General features: G+C 40.7%; 1 protein-coding gene across 3 annotated transcripts in view; it reads right to left on the reverse strand.

The window, feature by feature from the left end:
* arhgef39 (Rho guanine nucleotide exchange factor (GEF) 39) overlaps positions 1 to 25,870 on the reverse strand; it is a 360,851-nt gene that overhangs the window by 103,350 nt on the left and 231,631 nt on the right. Inside the window, exon 1 of one of the 3 annotated variants that reach the window (XM_049567104.1) lies at positions 13,914 to 13,961. The exons of the other annotated variants lie outside the window; for them this stretch is intronic. The gene's annotated coding sequence lies outside the window, so the exon portion shown is untranslated. Of the gene's footprint in view, positions 1 to 13,913; positions 13,962 to 25,870 lie in introns of those variants that run through there. 3 annotated transcript variants of the gene reach the window in all.

Genomic DNA, 25,870 nt, shown 5'->3' on the forward strand with positions numbered 1-25,870 from the left:
TAGTCTACTGTATACCCGGTAAAGAGAGGTGATAGATTTCTCTCCCATTGTCAGTGGACCAGAACCATGTGCAGGGATCCACAGTACACAAGTACCTGTTGTACCGACGTAGTGTGTTTATTTTGAAAGAGACTGTATGCAAACAGGAAATTTCCTGTGTAAACAGGAGTAAATTCTGAGAGAAGACAGTGCATGTAACAGGCTGAAGTTGACACGGTGTCCCAGAACGTCAACAACCAATGCACCCAGGGTACCTTGCACGTCATATCTGGCCTTGGAAAGTCCATGACCAAACATCAATATGTGACAAGGTTGGAGTGAAAATGTGTTGGCAAGCTTTACCTTGATGTTACGCATTTTTACCAACTGTAAACTTGTTGTCGTGACCGTGAGTTGAAGTTCTTTCAACTCGAGGAGTTCAGAGTGCTCTAACAAAAAAGGCAAGAGCATAGAGCACAGAGCATAGCAACTCAAAAACAGTGAGCAAAAAGCTTCATTCTTATTAAAAACAATTACAAAAAGCTGCCTCCATCTCCTTGAATGCTTTCTGTTTGATTGGGCCCTTAGGAATGGTCTTTCAAACCAAAGAAGCAGCAACCTGGAGGACCTTCATGGTTATAAAGGGAGAGATGATAGGCAATGCAGAGTTACTTGTGGTTCCTAAAGTCTCCAAATGTAGAATGGGAGCCAGAGCCTTCAGCTATCAGGCTCCTCTTCTGTGGAATCACCTTCCTCTTTGGACCCGGGAGTCAGACACCATCTCCACATTGAAGACTGGACTTAAGACTTTACTTTTTGACAAAGCTTACATTAGGGCTGGCTCAGGCCCCTAGTTAGGCTGACATAGGCCTAGTCTGCTGGAGGACCTCCTTTGATACACCTCCTATAATACACCAAGCCCCTTCTCTCAGTCTCTCTCCTTTGCTAACGTTCATGTCTTGCTACTGCATCTCGCTAACTCGGCTCTTCTGCATGTCATTAACTCGGGAACTTCTCCTGAGCCTTTGTGCTCCTTGTATCGCAGCTGTGCCTGGATCGTGTGGCGTGGTTGTCCTGCCTGTTCCCTCCTACTGCTGCTGTTATCATTAGTCATACTTTTACTGTTATTATACACATATGATTATTATTGTCACATACATGTACTATCATATATTAACATATACTTACAACATATTGTACCACAGTAGCCAAAATTATTCTTACAATATTATTACTTAAATCAATGTTGTTGTAAGCTACTGTCATTACTGTCTGTCATGCATCTCTCTCTCTCTCTGTCTCTCTTTATGTATCATTTTGTCATATAGATTACTGTAAATTTATTATGTTGATCTTTTCTGTACAACATCTATTGCACGTCTTCAATCCTGGAAGAGGGATCCCTCCTCAGTTGCTCCTCCTGAGGTTTCTACCGTTTTTTTCCCCCTTGTTAAAGGTTTCTTTTGGGGGGGGGGGGGGGTTCCCTCTCTGATGTGAGGGTCCAAAGGACAGTGTGATGTTGTATGCTGTAAAGTCCTCTGAGGCAAATTGTGATTTGTGATACTGGGCTTTCTAAATAAAATTGATTGATTGAAATAGTGCAAACAAGTCCATCACACTTCACTGAAGGGCAACTACACAGCTTTTAACATAACAGTTTGTTTTACGAGTCACTAGTCCATACCCGAAGATGTGTTATGTACAGATGAATAAGAAATCAAAAACAGTATAATAGAGGAGATGCAAAATCAGAGCACTGTAAAAATGCACTGTGTAATAAATGTAAGACAAACAATGCATGCTGTATTTAGAAACATGCTTTATGGCAAAATACATGGAGCATAGTTTTGCCTGATGGCACGGAGGCACGCGCATGTGCGGGGCCATGCGCGAGCACACAGGCACACACGTACAGGTTTTGATCCGCAAGTGTTGGAGATAAAGGTTTCCCAACCAAACTGTGGTCCCAGCGCACATGCGCAGCTCGCGCTGCTAATGGTGCTCACAGTATGAATGGATAGTGAACAAAAACGCGAATATAAACAGTAGAAATTTGGGAAAAATCAAAAACGGCATCGTGGCTGTCGGCACATGACCCGCGCATGCGCAGCTCGTGCTGCTGACAGTGCTCACAGTATGAATGGGTAGTGGACAAAAACGCAAATATAAACAGTAGAAATGTGGGAAAAATGCAAAAACGGCGTTGTGGCTGTCTGCACATGACCAAGATGAAAGCCTTTGTGCAAGTTCAGAGAAGTAGGTCAAAGCAGTGAGGAGGAAAACGGATGATGACGGACGGACGGAGGGACGGACGGTGGGACGGACAGAGGGACGGACGGACAGACGGAGGGACAAAGGTTTCTGCATTTAATAGTAGGATAGTAGGATGAGGAACAAACAGTCAAACTGAAAACAGTACTACAATGTCCTCTGTGGCCCTTGAGGAGCTTTGTCGACAAAATATCCCAATGATGTCAGGGCCAGATTAATCCACTGGTGGGCCCAGGGACAAAAATATGAAGTGAGCCCCCATTAAACCCCCACCCCCAGCTCCAATTAAAAAACAGCAGCCAACTTAAGGCCCTTTCTATTTCAGTTTATATTAATCAGTTAATCAAATTACCACAAACTAATCCCTGCACAGTGAACCTGGGGTTAGAGGAACGATACCTGTAACCATGGCAACTGTACACATCAAAGATATAGCGACAGCTGTAGCCACTGAATGATTAAAAGTCAATAAAAAGTTAATGATGCAGGACCAAAATGAGACAAACATCTAAATGATAATCAAATGACTAAGATGTACACAAAATTAATATATTCTTGTCAAAAGGCAAACTCTACACAAGCTAAATTCAAATAAGATGCCGAATGAACACTGATTTATGGAGTTTTGCACACATGACATGGACCTTGAAGGACATACTCAACACTTAAGTCAGACTATCAATACTGATGATGAACAAGCAAGAGCAGCACAGCCACCTTATTTTTAGTAGTCTTTTATCTCATTATAATAGGTTTATTCTCCAGAGCTATGCTTTATTTTCAAAGACAATCCTTTTTTTTATTTCATTCTTTACCAAGGGAGCCTGAGTTTGCTGTTATTGCTTATTTCCTCTAACCATATTATTAGTACTGCTCGAGATGTATCTATTGTAGTTTCCATGATTCAGCTGTCATCAAATGCATCAAACAATGGACGCAAACATTATTTCACATTTCATACTTCAGAACAACTTTTTGTTTTGCCTGGTAATAAAGGACTCAGAAGCCTTAGAGATTTACCCATCATCCCCACAGACATCGTTTGTGCACCCCAGGTCATCTGACCATGTCTCTCTCACTTTGTTTTAATAATTTCTGAACTGACCATGGATTTTACAAGAGCTTTCTCATATTCAGTGCTGTAGCTGGAGTGGTGATAAGGCTTCTGGTTGGTTGCTGATAGAGGCGGATTTGGTATGATTCAATGAGGTAAAGGGCACACAGTAAATGAATTATCTGTTATATATGATGAAGACTCCCCAGACATTCAGTAACAAGATATGTTCAGATTGTTTTGACCACAGACTAGCAACAGGATGGGGATGTAGATCAGCAGGCTGTTCTCACAGTTTCTTCTTATGTTTTCCAGTGAAAAGCAGTGCACCCAAATTCATACATATCCCACGTATTTTGAAAGGCTGCGATCATGTGACCAATGTGCTGATGGGATGGCAAGGAAACAGTCCTTGTAAGGAGTGCTTGTAAGGAGGCAGTTGCAAAAAAAAAAAAAGACTATGGCCCAGGACTTTCCCGTGGAGTCCCATGTTCGGATCTGTTTGAATTGTGAGTCATTTTAAGGCACATCCTCATCACGTTTCTTTTCTTAAACCTAACCACAGTGACTTTTATTGCCTAAACCTAATCTCTGTAACTTTATGTCAATTACGTAAGGATGTAACGTCTTTTGTGGGGCACAGATCATTAGGACATCATATGAACTGTTGCGCATGCATTTTTCCATAGGATATCATACAAACTGTTCTATGAGAATACGCTGAGATCAGTTAATTCATCTGTGTAGTTTATTAAGATATATCAGTAACTATTGGATGGATTGCCATAAAATGTTTTCATGATTAATCCTAATTATAATTCCCTCTAGCACCACCATGAGGACAGTTTTGACTAAAATTTGAGTGACATCTCTCACCAAGCTTTAAAAAAAAAAATAAAAAAAAATAAGTAGCATTTATTATATTGGCTTGGAGCACTACAGTTAAAGGCAATATCACCAATTTCGTGGAATCTCTTGGAGTGGCCGGACGACCTGTTCCAGGTTACCTAAGAGGTGTAGTTGGTTTATAGCTCACAGTTATGTCAGGGAGATACTGTGGTGCCAGACCATGTAGGACCTTCAAAACTAACATTAACATTTTAGGATAAATTCTAAAATTTACTGGAAGCCAGTGTGATGACGTAAAATGACATACTGGCTTTCCTCTTGTAGCACTGGCATTAAGACGTTTTTCTCACAGATTTTTTGTATATTTTGCAACAAAAGGCACTGCGCCCAAATTTGTGTATATTACATATATTTTGAAAGACTGCGATCACGTGACCAATGTGCTGACAGCAGTAAAAAGGGAAGCAGTCCTGAGCTGGCAGGTTTGGGTGGTGGTTCGGTCACAAAAAAATTGGACTTTGACCTGGGACTTCCCCTTTGATTACCTAAACTTAACCTCCATAACTTTAATTATGTAATTGTACATTAAGGACGTAACGTCATTCATTGGGTGCAAGTTCACAGGATATCATACTAGCTGTTGTGCATGCAGTTTTCGTAGGATATCATATGCACCACTCTATGAGAATACATTGTTTCTTGACATAGTCCTGCAACTAAACTAAACTAAACTAAACTAAACTAAACTTTTCTTTACAAAATGTGCCAAACAACATAAAGACAAAGAATTAATTGAGCATGGACCATGCATGTGGATGTTTAGGCAACTGTTCTTAAAAAGATGGTATAAAGCTAAGAGGCTGCATAAATCTCAAGAATTTAGAAATATCACATTTTTCCACCAAGTTTGAGACAAAGACAAAATGCTTTGATATCTTTGGACAAACCAATCTTGTGACCTGTGACCACTCTTGTGATCTGTCTGTGGGGCAGAAAATGGGATTTGCAGTTAAACAGCTATAGTCTATCATCTTATGTAAACTTGTTGAAATTGTCCCCAGATGAAGTAAGAACTGTCAAATTGTATATTGTTGAAGGCATATTTCTATTTATAATTTCAAGCACACCAAAGCTTTAAGTTACACTCCTCAGCCAGATGAAGAAGCCAAGGTCCTTAACTGAATTTAAGGAAATCTGCTATGCTGTTGAAGTATATAGGCTAGTTGAAAACTATGTCAGTATGTTAAGTTAAGAAATCATATTCTGATATACTTTGGTTTCTTATTTTACAGTTAATATGACTAATTATCTGATGTACATAGACTAAAACTGGCACAGTTAACATTTTGAGTTCCACAATAACTCTAGTTTAATGCATTGTGTATCAGCATGTTAGGTGGTAACTGTTCTTCAGATATGCTGGTCCTTTACCTTATAAAGACAGATATTCAGTTGTAATTTGAAGGTGTATATTGATTGTAAGGAACAAAACTTTTACTGGGAACAAGCCTTCTCAAGTTTAAGGGAGACTCATGGGTACCCATAGAACCAATTTTCATTCAGATATTTTGAAATGCAAGCTCAGGGACCCCTGTGAAAATGGCCATGCCAGTTGTCCCCTTGCCAAAGTTTAGCTGAACTTTGAAGCATTATTTAGCCCCCTTCCCAACAAGCCGTGCCAACACAGTTGGTACCGATGGATGCCTTAGGTTGTCTAGTTTCACAAGATACCACTGCTCTCACTAGCTTAAAACCTTAAAAACAACCTAGCTTGAAAAAGAACATGCGGCAGCCACCACTGCTTGTTAGGCCAAGAGTTTTGGTGGAATATTTCTTATTATTGGAGTAATTCTTTGAGGCCATCTGATAAACTGTATGAACAAGGGTAGAATCCATTGGAGGGAATGACACTTTTTTTTTTTAGTTTAGACTAAGTACGTTTTTTTTAATGCAGCTTATCTGTTTGGAACAGGTAATCACCCTCCTAAGAAATGATTAATAAAATAATCACAGAACACTGTCATTAATAATCAGCAATTTATTGTGAAATGGGCTCATTCGCACTTGTTTCTGAGCTGACATCTAGAGTCCCATTTTGACACAGTGTAATAACTTTTTACGTGTTTGTCACCATATGCTAATAATTACACACCAAGCACATTAATAAGACTAAAGGTGCCACTGATGAAAGTAATAGAGTCACTTCCTTAAATTGAAGAATTCAGTTCAAGCAGAGGTTGTCAAATGAAACCTGGCAATTTAAAAGGCAATTACCATCATGTGATCTCCTCCCAGCTGTGCTGCATGTGCTGGTTTCAGAAGACGACCCTTGCTAATGAAGGGATTATACAGATGAGGGGAAGTGGTAAACATATGTGGAAGAAAAGGCATAATTCTGATGGCTACTAAGCCACCATGTGGTTGGCTCATCTTGTCTGACCTGGTTACAGGGTGGTAAATGAGAGGGATGGAAATAAAAATGAGAATTGAAATTAAAATGATATTATATACAGACCTTTGTATACAACATAACAATACACTTTCTTTGTGCTGGTGAGAAATGGGAAGCTATGTTTAAAAAAGCTTGTGATTTCATAAATGGACAATTTACACACAAAAAAAACAAAGCAAAAATGTCTTTACATTTTTTATCATAGGGCAGACAAATACTTTCATGCATGTATTGTTATAAATCAGACAGGGCTATGACTGGTCCAGAGAAAAGGAGCTGGATCAAAGTTGACACCTTTTACACTGATTTTACACATACATGTCAGTGTACTTATTGTACAATGTACTACTCAGGCCATGAAAACTGTTGCACTGTACAATATCTCTGTGACTCTGAAAGAGGTTTTCGAAGTCTGAGATAATCATCATGACTCAGAAAGACTTAAAAAAGTGATCAAGATCATTTCAGCTTTCATTCAGAGACTTACGGGGCCATATTCTTAAAGTGTCTTATCCTACCACTAGGAGCACTAAATAGCTCTCCTAAGAGCTATTTACAAAAAGTCTGACACAACTTCTAAAGCCCAGTATACACTGTGTGATTTCGGGCTGCAATTTCCTTGGTCATGGCTCTAAAACAGTGGACCTACATTGCACAGTGAGAGAGGTTCAAGGATGGCCATTGTCAAGGTTTTGCGGTCCAAAAAAAAAGCAAAATATGATGCAAAAAATATTAATATATTTTTTGTAATATGGCTAAACCAACCCTTTGAAGGTTCAGTGTGTAAGATTTAGGGGGACTTGGTGGCATCTAGTGGTGAATTGCAAAATGCAACCAGCGAAACTGCGAAACTTCTCCCAGTTAGAGTTCCTTCAGTGTTCACTGTTCAGGAAGCTGTTACTGGGAGCCAAATTATCCACAGAGGTCTCTTCCTTTTCAAAACAAACAGAAGGTGAAAATCAGTAAAAAGGGCTGAAAAATTAGGCCAATAACACAGAAATGCCAAAAACTGCAGTTCCTCCAAAGGCCACTAGAGGCTGGCTCCAGAAGTGAATCCTCATACAGACAGAAATGCCGATCTCTGGTGAAATCTTGTACATATATCTAAAAAAAACTGGGAAAATAAAACCAAAATAATATGATGCAAAAAATACTTTTTTTTTGTAATTTGGAGCCAACCCTTTAAAGGAACAATATGTAAGATCTGGGGGGATTTAGTGGCATCTAGTGGTGATAATTGTAGATTGCAACAAGTTAAAACTTATCCCAGTTAGAGTTCCTTCACTGTAAATTTTTCAGTAGGTTTTTAGCAGGAGTGAATTCATCAACAGAGCTCTCTACCTCTCCAAAACAAACAGGCCAGTTGATTTAAACTGGTAAAACACTGAATAAAGCAGTCTCACGCTAGACTCACAAGTCAGTCTTTAGACGCTTTGCTTAACTAAAGACTGATGACTTTCTCCCTGATTTTGTGTTTAGATGGGCGGATACAATTTCAGAGTTTAAAAGAACTCCCTACGTTGCAGAACCAATAGTAAATCTGCAGGGCGGTCCTTCGGTGGCTCGCTGAACTCTTGTCCTTGTAAACATAGTCCCACTAGAAACACGTGTAACAGTACAAAATGGCTCAGCTGCGCTCGCAGAAAACTCCGTCAAAGTTAGTGGATGTTTGTTGTGTTTGTGGCGACACATTCTCACCAACTAAAAGAAACAAACATAATCTTTTACAAGGCCATGACTCATCTGTCCGGCCGGACTATAGAATGATTGAACAAACATTACTATTTCTTAGCCGCTAGTGGTGTCTGTAGTAGGTAATAACTCATTAAACAGTCTGTGAAAAAAATATTTTTTCCAGCGGATATCTTAGTTACAATATGATTGAGCTAGCAAAGCAGTTCTGCGTTGCTATGTGTGGTATTTATTCAGTTTTGGGAAATCACGATGTCTAGAAAGCATCAGTGGCTGCAGCTGACAGGGACAGCTAACACTAGCAGCAAAGCTAACATCAGGACATCATCTGTTAAAAGCCTCCATTGTCGGATACGACATGAAACTACTCCAGTTAGCTCAATCATGTTATAACTAAGACATCCGCTGGAAAAAATATTTTCTTCACGGATGAGCACACGTTTGATAAAACTGAGTTTAATCTCTTGGCATCCATTTTCAAGCTCTCTGTGTGTTTGTTTCCTTGCGGACGAGAAAAGGGGGAGCACACATTTCCGAGAAGGCGTGTCCTTTTCAAAAATGCAAGAGGCGTTGCTTTGTTGCCGGCCGTTTTCGCCGGTGTGTTAAACATGCTTTAGAAAGGAGTGTCCCCAGACTATCAGAAGGCGGAGATCTCTGATTGTCTGGTGGCGAGACTAGTCTCACACTACAAACGTGTGTTTTTCCTATGTTCTTGTCACAGAGGGGCTGCCAACTACAGTAGTCAACGTGAAACAACAAAAGCGTGAATGGCCCAATCTTGAGCCCATGTTTGGTTTGTCTATTCTGGGCTACTGTAATAACATAGCAGTGAACATGGCAATCTCTGTGGACAAGGACCTGCTCCCTATGTAGATAGAAACGGCTCATTCTAAAGTAACGAAAACTTATTTTCAGGTGATTATAGACTAAACAAAACACACTTTATATTCAATTTCTGCCAATGTGTCCCCCTAAATCCTACACACTGGACCTTAAAAACTTGTGTTTACATTATGACTTCAATCCATTTAGCATTAGCTTTAGCTAATGTTTGGTATGTTTGTAAGGTTTGCCAGCCCAAAGTTATAATTTTTACGTAGAGTTTCAGCAAAACATCTGTATTCATATGTAGTAAATCTGACCTTTAACCACACAGTCACTGTAAAGCTAGCTTGCCATTTCAAATGAAAAGAAGCTGTTTTCAGGGAAGCTTGTCAGGTCACCGCTGACTGCTTGTTTGCATCATGAAGCACACCCCTCTCCCACCCCTCCACGCTTAATGATTTCTCTCAGCCTCAGAGTATCTCCCCAAAGCTGAATCCCCCAACGGGCACAGTGCCTTTAAACTCAGCAGAAAACCTATTTACCCGCAAATTAAAGCACGGCACTGGTGTGGCGCAGGAATCTGCACTCACTGAAAAGCAGGGCAATTACTTGGAAAGAGTGAGCCGGGGGAATAGGCCTCATCCAGAGAGTAGGTGCGGCGTGTACTCAAACTTTGTCTTTAAATACAAGTGGGGTTGAGGGTGGGAGTTGGTGGGGAGACATGTTACAAGGAGAGGGGTGGGGCGCACTCTAAAAACTTCCTCTCTGAAAGTAAATCAAAAGTGAAGCAGAAAAAAAAAACGGTCCTGGAGTGAGGAGAGAAAAAGGGGAAAGCCTTGCAGGTTCATTACATCATGGAGAATGGAAGTTGTGTGTGCGTGTCTGTGTGTGTGTGTGTGTGTGTGTGTGTGTGTGTGTGTGTTTATGTGAATGTGAGAGGAAGCAGGAGATAGTCTGCAGGCAGTCAGAGATGGCCGCTCTCCAGTGGGGATTGCTTTGTTGTCTTTGTTTAGGGTGTAGATCGACAGACTCATGGGAGGGAGAGGGGGGTTTGATTGGGTGTTTGTGGCTGTGTGTGTGTGTGTGAGAGTTAGAGGAAGTGCTCACTAGGAAGTTTTTTATTACAGCCCCAAACCCCCACCCTACCTATCCTCCATTCGTCGTCGCACCTTTTCAAGGAAGCTTCCAAAAGACAGGATGCACAAAACTGCTTCCGATGTGTCTTCCCTTTGGAAGTGTTTGCCCGTGGGGAACTCTCCAACATGGAGGCGTCAACAGGGATACCAGTCGCTGAGGGAATGGCAGAATCCGCTGTACTGGCTGGTTGAAAGAAGGAGCTGCGTTTGATAATGTTACTTTGGGTGTGTGCGTGCATCTCATTTTGACTTCCTCCGTAGCTTGAGGGTTGTATTAGCCACTGAATAAGGCACTGTGGAGCCTGGCTTAAACTAGCTATCAGCAACTACAGGTATTCCTGCTGATACTTGTAATTAAATCAATCAGGTCTGGAAAAAGCTCATTTGACTTCTCAGTATCTTTGGTTTCTCTGGTTCAGTCGAAACTACACTGAAGTGGGGATAGGGGGCAACCTCTCCTGTCAGAATACTGATATTTGCTTGTTGCTCTTGTACAGTAAGTCAGCAGCAGATTTGCTTTAATGAATATTATCAAATAATTAAAAGCTTTGTCTGTGGCCAATAGACAAAAAAGTACATTCCTACAAACCATAGAAACATGGCATTAGCACGTTATTATGTGGCGAGCACATTACAATTTTTTGTTTCAACAATGCTGTGGTTATCATGTGATTAGGTTTAGGCATAAGAAGCCTGTCATGGGGGACAAGATCATGATTTGGGTCAAAATACCCAGTTTTGGGGGCAAAATCCCCACTGAAAAAGCAACGACAGGTAACTACAAACACACGCATTTAGTTCCTAAAAAGCAGCTGGAAAAACAGTGATGGGTCGCTACCGAACACCAAGATTTGGTGCCTAAAAAGCAGCCAGAAAAACAGTGACGGCTCATTACAAAACATCTACATTTAGTGCCTAAAAAGCTACTGGAAAAACAGCGACAGGACACCAAACAACCATCTTTGGTGCTTAAAAAGTCACTAGAAAAACAGTGACAGATCGCTACACAACCCCCATATTTGGTGCCTAAAAGCCACTGGTAAAACAATGACAGGTGGCTACAAAAGACTTAAGTTTGATCCCTAAAATTCTGCTGGAAAAACAGTACTAAAAATATCCACATGTAGTGCCTTTAAAGCTACTGAGAATAGACTGACAAGTTGCAACAAAACACCCACATTTGGTGCCTAAAGAGCTGCTTTAGGTGACGGGTTGCTACAAATAATCCAATCAAAAGTGCCAAAAAGGCAGCTGGAAAACAGCGATGAGTCGCTGCAAAACACCCATGTTTGGTGCCTAAGGAGCCGCTGGACAGCACTCAGTGAGTGGTCACAAAAGACCCACATTCTTTGCTTAAAAGGCTGCTGGATAGACAGTATGGGTCACCACTAAACACTTGGGTTTGGTGCCTAAAAGCTGTTGGAAAATTAGAAAAACAGTGACGGGTGGCTACAGACCATCCATGTAAGGTGCTTAAAAAGCTGCTGGAAAAACAGCAATGACTCACTAAATCACAGCTGGTTTTGTAGTTTATTAGTCTTGAACATTGGTCCGCAGTGGTCTGTAGCTTTGCAGGTGTCTCGCCCATGTGAAACACCATCCACCATACCCTCCACCCTCCAGTGACAAAGTCAGCTCATTTACTACGTCATTCTAGAAATGATGAGATGATACTGAAACATGTGTAACATATGAGTGCTTTGTAGAAACATACCATGGCAACATTTTCTCATATATTATGAGCAGTTTGTTATTTATGCTTAATTTTGTTGGGATACTATAAAGTTTGTAATTTGAGAGAAAGTCTTTTGTGTGCATAAAAAGTCTTAAATCTTTAATTTAAACTTGTGAAAAATGGAAGCAAAAACAAAAGTGTTATTATATTTTTGTTCACTGTATTTATCCTGCATATGAATACATAAAAAAAGCTGATGAGAAACCCACATCTAGCTGGAAAAATCAGTTTTTCGTTGAATATATTTTTACCCTGATTACAGAAATTTTTTCATAAGGAAGCTGACTGTGGACATACTGTACTGATTATTTGCTGGTAAAATAAGATAATCTCTACATAAAACCTTGCATGTTATAGATCCAAGCAAACTAACACTCACAGTGTAGCCCTGAAAGCCTCCAGAGGACTTTTGTGTTCCTGTCATCTAACTTATCTCCATGTTCTCTCACTGTTGTATTCACTAACATAAAGAAGGAGGAAGTGGTAGACGCAGTAAATGCTTCACTGCGTGCATCACTGGCCTTTCCTTCCCAATCACTGCTTTTGCATTGACTGAAATTACATATCTGCTAACCTAACTGCCCCCCATTCAGGCGGCTTTTGACTGTAATAAATTGCCTCCTGAATTGCGGCTTCATAAATGGCTCTTAAATGGAGATCAGGTGTTAGTCTGATGATGTTTTAATTGTAACTTGCGGAATGTATTAGCCGTGACCTACAGGCTTTTTGTGGCAGCTTCCATTCAATATGTATGTGCGTTCAGACACCTTGGGTTTAGAAAGGTTAATTAACCTCTGGTGGTAGACCTTTCCTTTGCACTTAACTTGGTCTATGTCCTGATAGTGCCATTAACCCGCGCCCTAGCCTCTTAACCTCCTCTATCATTACCCACGTAAAACCCATTAAAACTTCCTATTGATTTTTTTTTACATACAACTTCTACATTTTCTGTACAGCTTTGAAACGTTTTTCATATTCCACATTCTTCACATTAGCATTCTATAGGCACACAGCAGGTTGGCACAGGAGGCTTAAGTAAATCAAAGTAAATCAAATTAGTTATGGAAATATTACATTTGTATTACTAAACAATGTCTGAATAAAAATTTATTAAATGGGTTTGAGATTATAAAATGAGGAATGTGACACTGGCATACATTTGAACACTACTGGAAAAGGTGCTGTTAATGCAGCCTGGTTCCAGACCTCATATAGGATAGAGTACAAAGGGGGAAAATTGCGCAGGCAAGATTTAGCACGATTTAACACTTTTTTTCTGAAATGAATGTCAGAGGTATGGACTATTGTCACCTGACTTGGACTCGAGTCAGACTTGAGTCACAAATCTGATGATTTTAGTTGGGTAAGGGTTACTTTAAAAGTAATCAAAGTACTTTACTGCGTTACTTTTTTTTTTAAAGTAACCAGTTACTTTACTGCGTTACTCCCTGAGTAAAGTAACTCAAGTACTTTTAAAGTACTTCCAATGTTACTCCCTGAGAAAAGTAACTGAAGCACTTTTAAAGTACTTTTGAGTATTCTACATTTTCTATTGGGCAATGGACCACAGGTCACTAAGCCTACATTTTTTGTCTCCAAAATTAAAGTTATGGACCACTTGCCCTTCACTGAGATCCAATTCTCCCATCACAGCCGTCACTTTGACCAGTAGAAACACAGAATGATCTGCTGCCATAAACAACTGTATGACACAACACCCCAGCATTTTTAATATTTCCTCTAGGGATGTTACCACACAGAGTAAAAGGGGGAAATGATGGTGTGAAACAGCAGAGGCACTTTGTCAACCTGCTGATTTAACATTACTGTCATTAGCATCAAGCTAGCAAACAATGGTACATCCTCACGGTCGGACATAAAGTAATAACATTAACAAATAGCGGCAGGGCTTTTACTCACCACAACTGCAGAGGCTCCCAGCTTCATTTGAAACAAACTACATTATAGACGGTCCGTTATTTATTAATCCCTCTGTGTGTTTATATATTTACTTTTTATCTGCTCCGTTGTCTTGATTGTTAACACATTGCGCCGTCATTTCAAACTCAACACTTCCTGAATTTGTTTCAAATTAAAAGCCCCTTATAACCTCGGCTAGAATCCCTCCATTTTCTAAATAGGCTTTTATTGTGAAACATTTGTAGGAACTTCCTGTGGAAGATACAGTAGCTTGAATGTTTGCGTAAGGTACTTCAAATGCAGCTCCTGCCATCTGCTGGTGCTTTTAGGTGACTACAGCAACATGTCGGCTGGCACATGAACAGACACAGTGACTCAAATAATAGTAAAAGTAATAAAAATAGGACAAGAATAACCCGATGACATCACACACATCATGAAAGACAATCGGGGATAATTGGTGAGTACTGTCATGTAGTGTGTCATGTCTGTCGGCCAAGTCACGGCACGATTATATGGCTCCACAATCGTGTAATATGACATAGTGACTTTCAGAATGGGCAGAAAAGTCGTGCAGGGTATACCAGGCATAATGCAAGTCCTGAGTCTGAAATATGTCTGTCAATGAGTCATACTCCACCTATTTAGACTCCACCGTAGACAACGGCAGCATTTCTCCGACCATGTAGCGAGCCACAAGCTTCATGACTTCTTTCGGACTGATAGGTTTAATGTTATCTCCGTTATTAGAACCAAAAGACAGTTGTTGCTGTTTCGTAGCTGAAAGACCAGCGTTCTAAAAGTAACGGAAATAACCGTTGGCTTGTTTGAAAATGTACTTAAGTATTTGATTACTCAAACAGCAAACTAACGCGTTAGGTTACTCATTACTGCAAAGAGTAATCAAAGTACTCTAACGATGTCACAGTTTCATCCTCCCTGTCTCCCCTCCTATCCCTCTGCCTCAGTAATTTTCCACTCTCCCTGTCTCTGCTCCACTCTACCTGCCATCCACTCCCACCTAATCAACCCAACTACACTCACCTGCAAGCTCAGCTGCAGCTCATTCCCAATCAGCCCTATATATAAGCCTCTCCAGCACGCTCACCTTTGCCTGATTGTTCTGCTGCATCCATGCAAGACTTTCCAGCACTCATTACCTACCTGATCTCCTGTTGCCGATCCTGCCTGCCTCTGACCTGCTCTCCTCGCCTGCCTCCCGGTGAACTTACCTGTCTTCTGTCCTCAACCACGTGCTCTGCCTCAGCGTTTCTGGTGTCTGTTGTTTCTCCTGGCTTCGAGTCCTCCGCCTGGCCCCGGCTTCCCTACTGCCCGCTCCTCACCGGCACCTCTGCTTCATCTGTCTGCTCTCCTGGCTTCGACTCCTCTGCCTGGCCCCGGCTCCTCTGCTGCTTGCTCCTCGTCGGCACCTCTGCATCATCGGCTGGCTATTCTGGCTCTGGACACCTCACCTCGGCTACCTCGTCTCCAGTAAGCCTCTTACCTTTACTCCTGGCCGCTAAAGAACTGAACTATACAGGGCTGAGGGCTCACGCCCAGAGACTGTGTGTGGGCTATTAGCCTGAAGATTGAACTGTCTGCTGAGTTTATTCATCTGCTCAAGTTCCTGTTTTGCTGCCATGATAAAGGTCATTACCAACTGTTCCCAATTTCCAGTGTACTGCTTTTGGGTCCAAATTACACCAGTAACGCGTTACTTTGTAACGCATTATATCCAACTCTGCCGGTAACTTCACTTGGACTTGAGCCTTTTGACTTAAATACTTAATACCTTCTCCCAAACCCAAAGATTAAAAAGTGTTATTCAAAAAGTATTCCATGAATCAATTTTCCTTATTTCCTCAATCAGCTGTCATTAACACTATTTATTCCCAACAAGTCAATGCTTAATTCCCCAGAGGAGAGAACCATGAAGACCTGATGCTAAAGGTGGATTCATACTTGTGCATCAGCTCTATGCAGAGCCTTCACTGTAGTCTTCACACATGGTCTACGCCATTGTGAGCATTTATACTTGCACGGTGGTGTCTGTGTCACACTGCAGTTACACCTCCAAAACACTAGTCAGCAGTGGGGTTTCTGAAGTGCTGTAAAGTTTAGTTTATTCAAAACACACAAACATGGTGTAATAGACAATTGCAAACACAAGTACACAAATCGGCTTCATTATAACTCTCAGGATTCAGACAAAGCTCTTGTCTTTTGCTGGACACATTTTACCCACTAGTGCAACATGCTAATGTTAGTTCAAGACGATGACATTTTACATTGTATAAATTAGCCCCACAGCTAGTGGAGATTTCCTCTACTTAAATGAAGCCGGGATAAATCACACACTTAAAGACTTAAATGCTTTTTTTGCGGGGGCTTTGTCTTCACAATTTATCTGTGAAATAAAAGTAAATGAAAAGCCTTGTTTGAGGGTTTTCAGATTACAAAAATAGACAAGAGTTCTGCTTCGCCGCGATGTAAAGTTATATTTCTGGGTAGGTGCACGTCAGGCTGCGGCGTAGGTTATGGCGACACAGGGCCTACACTGTGGGCATGCCACTGATCCGACACAAGTAAATCCCACTAAAGTTTCTGAGCGCCACTTGGAAAAAGTTATACCAAAGATAATTTTGTTCTCATACAAAACCTATGCGGTGGTAAACAAACAAATTACAGTTTGCAAAATGTCAAAATACAGACGAAGATGCAACAACTTCCGGCTTTGTTCGACATTTAAAGTTGCAAAGTCAAGGCTAAAGAAAACCCATAGTTAGGGAGCTAATGCCCAGCTAATATCTGACTTAAGTTACACTGTAGTGCTCTAATGCCTTGCTAATGTTAGCTTAACAACTGAATAAGTTTCTAAAATATAAATAAATGCAAATTTCCAAAAGCACCAAGTCTTGAGTTAGGACTTGAGTGCAAAGACTTGAGACCTACTTGTGACCTGCAAAACAATGACTTGATCCCACTTCAGATGTTGTGTGTTTTAGGGCATTTGTACATGGGCCTAGGAACATCAAATATTGGAGGAACAAATGTAAATTTCAGCTAAAAGCTGCTGAAAGTGTTTTATGACTGCTGATTGCCTGCTGCTCACAGGCCAGCGTGTCTGTGATTGAAGGTCTGGAGGAAGTATAAATGTAAGAGCTGCAGCACTGTTTGAGGCATCGCAGCTTTTATCATTCACAGGAAATATCATCCAGGTGGTAACGGACATTTGAGAGAGGAGAGGCTGTTTCTACAGTAATTCACAAATCACCATTTTTCACCACAAGCATTATGTAACTGCTGTTTCCTCCTCTCATAGAGCCTTTCTGAATCATGTTTACTGGTTTAATCAGCCAACGTTTAAAGCAGAGTTTCAGAGAACTTACACTTGCTTTCGGTGTTCCGTCACTTTCCAGATGTGCAAAAGACACAGCCCAGCATGAGGTCTTAATTAGCAGTAGTGCACTCAGCTCTGGCTGTGACCATTTGCAACATCACTCTTTGGAAAAATGACTAAATTGCCTACATTGAAAACAAGCAGCATGTCAGAATGCCTGCACAGAGTCCAAAACCAAAACCTGATTTCACCAACCTAATCTGACAACCCACACTGTTGCCAGAGTGAAAAGTACTGTTTATATGGGTAAAATAACAGTGGCGACCAGAAGGGTGGGCCAAGGGGGCCATGGCCACCCTGAAACAATTGTTGATGCCCCCACTGGCAAAAATAATTGAAGGCAGGCATTACTGTCTTTAAGAGGCTGTGGTGTGCTAATTTTTAAGCTAGGGCGAAGCTGGTATCATGTGAAACTACCTTGTCGGCATAGTTTGATAGGAAGGGTGCTAAATAATGCTTCAAACTCAGGCTAAATTTTGGTGAGCAAACAACTGGAATGACAATTCCAGGGATTCCTTCCATTTTCACCCTAAGACATCAGAATGAAAATGGGTTCCGTGGGTACCCACGAGTCCTCAAACTTGAGAAGGCATGCTACAAATAAATGTTTTTATTCAAATGAAATATCTTTAAGTTAAGGTTACAATATAATACACACTTATTTACCTCAACACTTCACAGGTTAATTGCATGACAGAGTTTTAATGTTCAACCCTTTTTTTTTAAAGTTACTAATTTCTGGAAATTACAGCATTGTGGCTCTCTGCGAAGCTAGTGGAAGTGAGTACACATACAAACAATACATTGCTAACAATGCTAAATACAATACAAATACAATATTACCTACTAAGTTAGAGGGACCTAATTAGTAACAAATCTTAAAATCAATTCACTGCTGACATTGTTAACCGCTATGCTAGCGGAAACTATTTAGCAACAAATCATACAGACACAACTCACCAATGAATGCAGAGGATTTAAGGAGAATAATATGTTGAACGCTGTGCATTCAGATCAGCCAAACAGCCAGATTGGAGTGAAGAGAAGAGGAAGTGACCTCACCTTACCTGGGTATTTATATCTTGAAAGTGGTCTGGGATTGGTTAAATCGTTGTTGGCTTTTTAACTTGGGTTACATGTAGAACTCAAAATGTTAACTGTACTGATGGATAGATGGATGGATAGAAAGAAAGAAAGAACTTAATTCATCCTCGAAGGGTATTTATAATAATTATCAACATTAACTGTAAAATAAGAAACCAAAGTTTATCAGTATACGATTTTTTAACTTTCCATATTAACATAGTTTTAACTAGCTAGCCTACAGTATATAGATCAACAGCATAATAAAATTCCTGAAATTCAGTTCTGGCTTTTGGTTTTGTTGTGCCACCTCAAGATTTTCAGTGGCCCCATCTGGCCATCACTATGAAAATTTTCTGGGGGCACCACTGTACAGAAAAGTTGCAGCAATTTTAATTTCTCTGTTTTTAAAAGATTCAACAAACTAGAAATGTGTTAATCAGCGAGCCTTAAGGACCAAACATACTCGGGCGGAACGTACGCAGAGCGGACTCTGCGGAGGTCAGCCCGGACTAAAAGCGGACATTCGCAAGCCCTGTGCGCGTAAAGCACAGATTTTACAACCGCGTGGACTCCACTCCGTGCACCAGTGTCCCACAAAAGACTGCTCGGCATGTATTTTTCACATCGCGGGGATTTTTCACAGACATTTTTACAGGAAACTACAACGCGGAAGTGTGCTTGACTGCCCGAATGACTGCGGATATTCCTCTGCTTATAGTACGCCCGTGTCTGTGAGCACCTTTAGAGGTGATGGTAGGTGTATAAGTAGCTGTTTCCTCCTGCTTTCAGGCTTTACACTAAGCTAGAATAACCACATCCTGACTCCAGCTTTACTTAACACACAGACATGAGATTGACATCCATCAAAACATCTTACTGTCATAAAGAAAGTAAATAACAGTTCATTTAAAGCTTAATCACTTTAATTTTAATTATGATTTGATGATCCATTCTCAAACCAATTTGCCCTTGGTGAAAAAAACACAACCCAACTGATAAACAGTGTACCAGGTGTGTTCAAAGCTGCAGAAGGTGTGGTTGCAGGGCTGTAGCCTGGTTGGAAATTTAGCCTGGTCCTTATGTCTACTTTCATTGCATAATATCAAGGATACGAACACTTATCACCAACCAAAAACAATAATATGTCTGTGTGAAACTGTGTGAGTGACACATTTCTGATACATGAATGTGAAAATGTTCCTTGCCACTCTCAACTCCACAGCAGGTAGGTGAGCAGAGACATTCAGTTCTAAACTGTGTTCGCTTTCTCTCTCCACTTTTTCACTGTCTCTCTCTTTCTATGTGTCGGAAACAATGGAGCACAATTACTCTGCTTTGCTGTTTGCTCAGTTGCCACAGCAACAGCATTGATTAACACTTCAGCAGTCGCCAAATTAGCAAAATAAAAGCTCCCATAAACAGCTACTTAAAGCAGCAGTGCATCACTTGTGATGTGCAGGTGTTAAAGCAGGAATGTTATCCTGAGATCAGCCTCCCCTAGGGTGGAAGAGGTCCTGGTCTCCCTGGCTGGTTTTAACTAACTTTCCTAACATTACAAATGGACATATATCAAGCACACTTTTAATCTGACAGAATTTCAGAGTAAATGGGTTACACACTGATCAGAGAGATTTGCTGCCTCTTTCACATGGCAGCATGGTTCCCCCTTCTCAAGCAGCAGGTTGTTCTTGGGCACTGTTTGCATACCCATGGACCAAGTAATGTACCAGAATTTGTATGACCCATGTCAAAAATCGATGTCTGCATTCATAAATATGTCATCATTGGTGTACCTCCACAAATAATCTGACTCATTCGCGTAAAAGGAGAATTTCAGATTTGTTTGTACATTGTGCGGGCAAGTCGTCTGGGGGGTTTCATAACGTTTCGCCATCTTGAGAATACATCCCCCAGCAAGGGACATACAGCACCGCCTTCTGCGTTTTCGCTGAGAGCCAGGCCAGTGCTGCGTGACTGAGAAGCCAAAGGAGAGGAGCAAGAGGCGCTTTGCTGCTACCCCGGCAAATTTGAAACAAAGTCCCACTCTTTGAGTATAATGCAGAATCATGCAGTATCACGGGAGACAGAATCCTCGTCGCCAAGAAAGCGCAAAGGCAACTTGACCGGCAAATTAAACAAGGGTCAACATTGGGGTAGTGGTTTCCAGGTGGAAAGAGCTGCTGCTGTTAGCTAACATCTAACAGTGGCGCTGGCCTGTGATTGCATTACCTTTCTCCCTCATCAGCTCTCTCCACCTGGGAAAGGCTAACCCGATGTTGACCCTCGTTTTTTTTGATTCAAGTGCTTTTTTGACAATGAGGATTCCATCTCACTTGATGCTTCATATGCATGATCCTGCATTATGCTCAAAGAGTGGGACTTTGTTATGCTGCAGTAGTGCCGGGGTAGTAGCGGTGCCCCTAACAGCGGCTAACAGTTCTCAGCAGTGCAATGATGTGAGGAGACGGCTGAGGTGTGTGAGGTTGAGCCACTTGTCAGCTGTCAAAAGACAAGACGTGATTGGTTTGTTTCAATTTACACCCGCCCAAACAGTCCTGCATTGTAAACACAGCCAGCATGGTGAGGAGGGGGTTTGTCAACTCGCCTCGAGTGTGTCTGTGTAGGAGCCTGAATGAATACTCCATGGGGTATCGGGTGATATGTTTTCATCAATGTTATCATAGCTTTTTTTTATCATAGCTTAGGTACACAGCGGCTACAGTTGAAACAGTGAGGCGCTAGAGTGCACTATCCGTTTGAATGCAATATATGATTTCAACGTTAGATGGGAGAAATTCCTACACACTGTGGCTTTAACCTACAAAACTTTTTGAAACCTAACCTACATCACTTTATGTTAAATACAAAACTTTTTGTTAAGTACGTAACATGATGTGATCAACCATGATTCTTTTCCTTAACCTACAAAACTTTCCTTTTTTGAAAGCTAACCTACATTACCTACATTAAATACAAAACTTTACATTAAGTACATAACATGACAATGCCAATCATGTTTCTTTTCCTAAATATTACCGATGTTACTTTACTTTGCTAAATCTAAACTATGTTACTTTATGTTAAGTCCGTAATGTAGCGATGCCCAACCATGATTCTCTTTTCCTAAACCTAACCTAACAGGTAAGGGTGCTCATTTGTTGGGCACTAATTTGTTCAATGTCATGTCAAACATTGTATGAGGATACGATGCAAACAATATTGCATACTTTTGTGTCTTTGTTGGTCAACATTTTGATAGATGCTCTTCCTTTAAAGCTGCACTAATCAATATTTTCATATTAGCAATGGATCATATCAATCTGTAATGTGACAGGAGTCTCCTGACACACTCACATAGCTTTTTAGCTTCCTATCCACCAGGTTTCCAGTAGCGGCAGCAGCAGGCAGCTGTTTTCTGTGAAAAACCTGATAAACCCACTGTGCACTACCTGCTCAGCACCCATCTGGTGAACATGGTGCAGCATTTGCAGCTGAAGATGCATAATGCAGCTTTAAAGACCTGGAGATGCTTCATTATTATGATAATGCCACAGGTTCAAGTCAAAGTTAAATAGGCAGTGGAGCTGAGTAGGAACATTTTATTTCCTTCAGGCATGAAGAGGTATAACTATGATCATAGATTTACATCCACAATGATTTTAGGTTACCTTTGAACATTTATTACATAAAGTACCTGTTAGTTAGAGGGGTTTACCCTCCATTTGTACCCACCTTATACCTACAACAGTGAAATTTACAGTGCATCTCAGTACAGAATGCATTTATTGTTTAATTATGGGGGAGAATTAGCAACCTGGAAATAAAAAAGAGAGGCAGGAGGCAAACCGACACACTAAATCTTCCTGTTCAGACTTGCTGTGCATATTCCCAGGCAGCCTGTTGTCCAGTGGGCTTCCTTAGGCCACTGGACACTAGGCAGACCTGAACTTACTGCCGTAGTTCAGTAATAGCATTTAGCCAGACTAATGTCTTAAGTCAATCTCTTCTTTTCAGCAAAGTTAAGTCAAGACACCTGCAGTCTGTCACAACATGACATCAGTTCCAAGTACAGTAAGCAGGCAAAGGTAGATTCTTATTAGGTCTGCAGAGTCTGACTGTCTGCCTTAACAACACTCATCTGCACCTGCAGCTGCTACCTGTGACCATGCATCAAGCTGTGGCCAAGACCAGAGGGCACAACTACAATATTCGGCACAGGGTAAAGCAATCACACTTCCCTTACAGTCTCTGATAGAGGTAATAGAAGTTTGAATGAAAATAGACTGGATACATAACACAAAAATAAGGTTACATAAGCAATACAAAGTGATAGCTTTCCAAACTGAAACCAGAATAAACACCTTGTCAGTGTCTGTCCAGACTCATATGGAGCCATGATAGCAGAAAATGCTTCAAATATGGATGTCTCTGCAAGGAGGCCACAAATTCTAAAGCGTGGATGCTTCACATACATCTACCCAGCGACACAGAAGATCCTTACCATCAGCACAGGTGGACACCCAAGATTAGTGTCCATCGGCATTGCAGTTTCGTAAGACCATAGATTTCTTGTGCCTGGGAGTTAGGTTTGGACACAGCGTCTTCTGTGGCTGTGAGGGCCAATCTGGGAGTGGCAGACCTGGCCATAGATGTCACAAGTGTAGGCAGGATCCATCAGCACAGGTGGACACCCAAGATTACTGTCACCAATTCAGCATCTGACCAAATATCTCCCCTTCTGTTGCTGAAATGTGGTATTGAATAATAGTCCAAAAAAAAAAGTGGAGAATATAATGATGTCACAGTGAAGTTGACCTTTGACCTTTGAATACAAAATGTCATCACTTCATCACTTTATTCTCAGACAGTTATATGAAATTTTGTCCTAATTAGCATATGAATTCTTGAGTTATGGCCAAAATTTTTAAACAGGGGGGCATATCTCCTGCACTTTTTCAGAGGACAGAAGGCACCATTGGACCCCTCCACATTTTACAGTCCAAGAACCAATGTTACATTTAGAAAACAAACAAAAAAAACCTAAAACATATGAGCCTGGAGGTTTGGGGGACCTCCACCAGAAAAATTTGTGCACTTAATTTTATGCATTCAGGTGAATTGTTACACACCAGTTTGGGCCTTTTCTGCATCAGTTTATGATGTAAATGTCTGTATTTTTATAAATAAATAAATAAATAAAATTATAATTTAAATAAAAATTGTCCTCTGCGTCCCCCTAAAATCCACACCTAAAGGCAGATTAATATTTGTGCAGATTAATATTTGTGCATCGGTTCTACACAGAGCGTATGCCTGTAGCCTACATCATTCTGAGCATTTGTATTTGTGTGGTGTGTCTGTGTTGCTCTACAGTTACACCTCCTAAATGTTAGACGGCAGTTGGGTTTCTGTAAAATGCTGTGGAGTTTGACTGAGTCAAAACACACCTAAAACACACTTTAAAAAATATGGCCTAATAGCTACAATTTCAAACACAACACAAATCAACTTCATTGTAACTCGCAAGACTCACAGACAAAACATTTTGTTGGACACATTTTCCTCACAAATACAACATGCCAACATTATTTGCACAAGCCTATGGCATTTCACATTGTATAACTTACAAAGAAAAACACACGCACATCCAAACCGGAAGAAGGGCAGCTGCTGAGCCGAAAACGATGCAAACAACAGAGAAATCAAACAGCTCGCACACTGCAGGACTCCAGTGCTCAGTCAAAATTTTAAAAAAAGCCTGATGAAGAGCCTAACACTCGAAACGTCACTTACATTGTATAACTAAGTCTAGTGGCTAGAGGAGTTTACCCCTACTCATGTGAAACCAGGAACAGCAGCAACATTTAACAAAGGTAACGTTACAAATACTATGATTTACAATGTTCACTGACAAAACAACTGTCATTTACTAAACAGAGTTTTTCTCTATTCATATGAAGGATAAATCACAATAAGGATTTAAAATACTTTTTTGTGGGGGCTTTATTGTCTTCACAATTTAGGCTACTATTTCTTATCTGTGAAGTAAAAGTAAATAAAAGCTTTGTTTCCACAGGGAGAAATGGTTTTCAGTTTACAAAAATAAACAGGAGGTCTGTGTCGCTGTGACGTGCACATCGGGCTGTGGTGTAGGGTATAAGTCTGTGCAGAGCCTATGCCATAGGTACAGTGTCAATTTGACCCAGACATATAAATCCCACTTCATAAGGAGGTACAATTTAATGTGGACTTTTGAAATGAATAAAGAGCACAATAGAACAATAGAAGTAAAATATGATGGGGTTTCAAGTCAGTTTTACTGAATCTACACTGAAGCAGACAAGAGGCCACGTTTCTCTAATCCCAATTAAAATCCTGGAGGAGGGGAGGAACATATCAAAAGAAAAGCTGTCCCAGAGATGGGTGTGGGCTGAGGGGAGAAAGGGGGGGGGGGGGGGGGGCACTGCGAGGGGGGAAGAGGGGGTAATTATTTTGAAGGGTATTAAGTCATCAGATTTACTTTTATCTTGATTGCATTGTGGAAGTCGTGCATAATTAATGGAGGGAGCTTATTAGGAAAAGATGATTAGGCAAATTACACAGGTGTCTGATGCATTTTTCATGATGAATTTTGCCAGGACAATCCTAGATTTCCATCTGTTCTGCTCCTATCAGAATGTCACTTCAGGGGAAATTAATATGACACAATAAAACGCAAATTGCGGGCTGGCAAAAAGAGAAAATAAAAGTATAAATAAGACTTACGGGTTTGTGCTGAAATAAACATAAACAGGGAATAGTCATTTATTTCTAATGACATTGTCATCATCAGCAAGCTTTTGGAAATTGGGACGTAATAAGCTGGTTCATTTAATGGACACTGGGAATTTCATTTTATGATTACACGGAGCAAAAAAAAAAAAAGACTTTGTCCTTCACCATTATGTGTAGTCCAAGCTCATTCAGTCTTCACTATATGTAGGCCATTACTGCAGGTATAATTAAGACTCACCTTTCATTGGGTCTTTAATAGTGGAAGGTTGAAAAAGCCCAGTATTATTCCCGGCACTGTTTATCACTCCCTAAGCATAGCCTTCTCTGCTCTCTGCTTTTCATTGGTAGCATTTCTATTAAACGCTGATACTGATGCTTAGACCTTCACTTTAACTGAGCGGTCTTTCAAACACCGCTCTTAAAAGTAGCTGTAAAAGGAATGGCTCTGACCTAGGTTTTGGCTCTTAATTACGCTATGACACATTCTGAATAGTTTTCATTTTCACAAACATAATTTCGATTCGATGAGGCAAATTAGACATCTAGCAAAGCACTTACATTTCAAGCATTTGTTCAAGTAATCACTGCAATCATCCTGTTAATCAAACTATATGTGGTGATCATAGCAACCGGAGAAAAGTAAGAAAGACATGATCAAACTTATAAGTGCGAGTGTGTGTCTCTGCAGGCTCAGACC

Source organism: Epinephelus fuscoguttatus, linkage group LG22 (assembly GCF_011397635.1).
Source record: "Epinephelus fuscoguttatus linkage group LG22, E.fuscoguttatus.final_Chr_v1".
Lineage (NCBI taxonomy): Eukaryota > Metazoa > Chordata > Actinopteri > Perciformes > Serranidae > Epinephelus > Epinephelus fuscoguttatus.